Genomic DNA, 4,844 nt, shown 5'->3' on the forward strand with positions numbered 1-4,844 from the left:
AAGGGGCTCTTCAGTAAAGCAGCCAGACCAGGTTTTCCTGTAGTGAATCCCATGGTCAGTTAGTCCCACCATCCCACTTAAAGCTTTCTGCAGCTTTCCCCCTACTCTTAAATATGAGCAGTCAATAGTTACAAAATAGTGGGGGAAGACTTTGATAGGGAAGATGAAGACTGAAGTGAAAGAACCAAAATAAAACAAGTGGCAATAGACCATGCAAAGAGCAGAAAAGGTGAACAAAACATACTATCATCAGTATTCTCAGAGATGGATACAACATCAAAAGCAGTCATTTTTAAGTGGAACTATATGAAACTTTGCTGTGTAGCAAAGAAAACAATCTACAGAGCAAAAAGGCAACCTATGGAATGGGAGAGCATTTTTGCAAACCATACATCTGATAAGAAGTTATGATCTTCATTTATAAGGAACTCCAACAACTCAATAGTAAAAAGTAAATAAATAACCCAATTAAAAGTGGATAAGGGATCTAAATAGACATTTCTCCAAAAGAGACAAACTGATGACCATTAAGTATTTGAAAGGATGCTCAACATCACTAATCATCAGGGAAGTAAAAATCAAAACTGCAATGAGATATACAATGAGTATAATGTGAGCTCACACCTGTCTAGGATGGCCATTACCAAAAAAATCAGAAAATACAGGTGTTGATGGGGATGAGGAAAAATTTGAAGCCTTGTGCACTGTTGGTAGGTATGTAAAATGGTGTGGTCACTATGGAAGACAATATGGAGGGTCTCTAAAAATTAAAAAATAGAACTACCACGTGAGCTAGGAATTCCACTCCTGGGTATTTCTTCAAAAGAATTGATAACCTGATTTTTGTTAAAGATTACTTTTGATTTTTAAATTTTATTTATTTTTTGGTGGTAGGGAAGTAATTAGGTTTATATATCCATTTTTAAATTTTTTCCTTTTGTTTAGTCGAGGTACTGGGGATTGAACCCAGGACCCTGTGCATGCTGAGCACACACTCTACCACTGAGCTATACCCTCTCCAACTAAAAATCAAATTTTGAAGAGATGTTTCTGTAACTGAGAGACCAACCACAGAAAAAGTGAACGAGTGTAATCCCAGGGTCTTTCTTATTAATGAAACTGGTAAAAATGCAATTCAGAGTAAACTGATATTTCCCAGATTTTTTTTTTAACAAAACTTGAGTATTCTAAGATAGGGTAGATAAACAAAGACAGAAAGGAATTAAGACAACAAACAGGTAAAGCAGGAAGCTCCCCTAGTTTGCCACCTGGATGAAATAAATAACTGATGCCTTCAGTGTTTCTACCAACCCTCGCTTTGCTTTGCTCTCCTAAGACGCTCCCTCCCTCAGGAGCAATGCTTCTTGACAACAGTTGGAGGTGAAAGAAATGAGGTGGTTAAAGAAAAACTGTCACTATCTCTAGTGCCCCCACTCCCTAAAATATCTAAATCCAGAACATTCTAATCCAAAACACTGCATTTCTAATTCCCACTTCCCCTTAACAGAAATATGTATCAAAATGGAAAAGATATAGTGCCATGATGAACAAAGCCTTCATTGTGGCTGATAGTTTGAATTGTTTCTCTTGGTGCCCCAGAGATTCTACTACCCGACACACTGCTCCACAATGAGAATCAGCTTGAATGAAAGATCCATCTTCTTTTGTTTGTTTGTAAAGCAAACAGTGACTGTGAGAGTGAAAACAGAAGGGAGAAGCAGCGGGACACCTCACCTGCAGACACATTCTTCAGGCAGATCATTTGTAGCAAAGAAAATAAATCCCTGTGGGCGTTGTAGATCTGGAAATGGACTCTTAAAATTATCAGAGTGCATGACACACCTTCATGCACATCCATGGTTACATGTATTTCAGTTTGAAGTACTGCCAGTGTCAGGGAAAGTTCCCAATTTAAAAAAAAAAAAGAAAAAAAAAACTTTCAGGTCATAGGAGTGTAGAAGAGGACTGGAAGCTGCAGAGAGCAGGAGAGAGAAAGAAATGGACCTTAAGTTGACTGTTTCAAAGCCAACTCATTGATCATGGGCATAGCTGAGAATGTTGGTCTTCATTCTAAGATAAATGAGAGTCCTTTGAAATAAATATAGGTAGAACAAGGTCAGATTTACATTTGGAAACATTATGGAAAATGAATTTGCTTTAGGAGTGTAGATGCAGAGAGAATAACTTAGCATACCGTTACCATTACAAATGGTAACGAAGGGAAACAGACAGACTTATTGGATATTAGAAAACAAAACTGATAGAAGTTCACTAATTATCAGAAATTTAAATCAAAACTACAATGAGATATCACCTGACACCAGTCAGAATGGCCATCATTCAAAATTCCACAAATAACAAATGCTGTAGAGGCTGTGGAGAAAAGGGAATCCTCCTATGCTGCTGGTGGGAATGCAGTTTGGTGCAGCCACTGTGGAAAACAGTATGGAGGTTCCTCAAAAGACTAGGAATAGATTTAACCATATGACCCAGGAATCCCACTCCTGGTCATATATCCAGAAGGAACCCTACTTCAGAAAGACACTTGCACCCCAGTGTTCATAGCAGCACTATTTACAATAGCCAAGACATGGAAACAGCCTAAATGTCCATCAACAGATGACTGGATAAAGAAGATGTGGTATATTTATACAATGGAATACTATTCAGCCATAAAAAATGACAACATAACATCATTTGCAGCAACATGGATGTCCCTGGAGAATGTCATTCTAAGTGAAGTAAGCCAGAAAGAAAGAGAAAAATACCATATGAGATCGCTCATATGTGGACTCTAAAAAAAAAGAACATAAATACAAAACAGAAACAGACTCATAGACATAGAATACAAACTTGTGGTTGCAAAGGGTGGGTAGGAAGGGATAGACTGGGAGTTCAAAATTTGTAGATATTGACAAGCATATGTAGAATAGATAAACAAGATTATACTGTATAGCACAGGGAAATATATACAAGATCTTGTAGTAGCTCACAGCGAAAAAAATGACAATGAATATATGTATAACTGAAAAATTATGCTTTACACTGGAATTTTACACAACATTGTAAAATGACTAACTCAATTAAAAAATGTTTAAAAAAAAAACTGATAGAATTTGATGGTTTGGGGGTGTGGGGAGGATGGAGATGAAGATGTACCAGAATGACTTCTAGATTTCTAGTTTGCAGATCTAGAAATTTTTTTCATTATTTTCTCAATAAAAATATTTTTTTCTGAAAAAAATGTAAAATAACACTTAAAACTAGTTTTGTAAATTGACTTCAATAAAAAATAAGAATTAAAAAATAAATAAATAAACCTTTTAAAAGAGGGAACACAAATCTGCAAAAGTAGGGGATTTGGCTTTTTATTTATTTTAGAGCATCTGGAATTTAAAATCATATTTATAATGTGAACATATAAGATAGTAAAAGGATTTTTTAAAAGAAGAAGACTAATATTTAATAACCTGTAAAATGTGTTTTTAAAAACAAAATGTTATGTATGCCCCAAGTGTCTTGCCTCTGAAATACAACATTGGCCATTTCTCCAGTCACCAATGCCGATACCTTTCCATTGCAATTCTCAAAGCGAAACCATTTCTCCAGTGAACAGTAGGGCTCTTATCCTGAAAAAGTCAGCTCTGAGCACCACAGAGAAAGTAATTAAATTCAACACCACTGTTATTTTTTGACCTGTGCATTTTCCACCATATGAAAACTGAAAATAATACTGTATCATCAAATTCTCCACTTTCTCACATAGTTCATCTGGTCAAAGAGAATCAAATACCGCATTGCTGAAATGCTACCAATTCTCCTGTGGTTATTTTATAAATAAATTTCTTTTTCTCTACTTTTATATAGCACATAAAATTTTCATATAGTTGAAATGAACTGTGCAGAGAAAAAGGTAAATGCCAGCAGGCATCTAAATATTGTAGCATCTGTTATATTTTACACTCTGTAATCACAAATCTTATAAAGCTTCACTGCATCTGAGGCTGGATTCTTCACAAATTATTGAAGATTGATAGCTATAGTAATTGTCATTACACTTTTATTTTCATTATATTGAATTATACAAACTTCCTTCTACCTTTTTCTTTGTTGTAATGTCTTTTCTTTTTCTAGAAAGCAGTTTTCAATGTCTGCTTTATATTTTCTTGTAAAAGTCTAAAATGTACATGATGGAAATTAACATTTAAAAATTAAGTATCTGAAATCTGTAGGCTGTGTGTGCATGCATACCCATGTGTGTAGCAATGTTAATTATTAAAAAAGTCTTTTCTATAGTATTAGAAAAAATGGCTTGGAATAGAAATAGGAAAATGGATTACTTTGAAAGAATTTTGAAGTACCATAAACTCTGATTTAGTCTTGCTGTTAGTCATGAAACATAAGCAGGACTAGTTTTAAATATCTGAAAACCTCAAACTTCTGATAGTAGGTATATACCCATTTGGTGTCCCCTACCTTTTTAAGACCTACATTCAGTAGAATCAACAGAGCTCAGGTGCCACATAAATGTTTAGACCATCTTTCCAAATTGATTTCATTTCTCCTTTCTTTAAAGTTTTAGACCCTAGGTGGATATCATCGTTTCCCCTCTTTTAATCAGCTTGTCGGATTTCATCTCATTTACCTACTTTTAGAGCTAAGTTATTAAGCACCTACTCTGTGCTTAGTATTATGTTCAGTGCTGCTACGGAAATAAACCCTTGTAAAATCCCGTCTTCAAAAAAGAGCCACATCTGGTAGGTAATTTCCTTTGTAACTGACAAAAGAACCATATCTGGTAAGTAAAATATCTCCATTTTGTAGGCAAGGGACAGAGATTCTAA

The sequence above is a fragment of the Camelus ferus genome, chromosome 5 (assembly GCF_009834535.1).
Source record: "Camelus ferus isolate YT-003-E chromosome 5, BCGSAC_Cfer_1.0, whole genome shotgun sequence".
NCBI lineage: Eukaryota > Metazoa > Chordata > Mammalia > Artiodactyla > Camelidae > Camelus > Camelus ferus.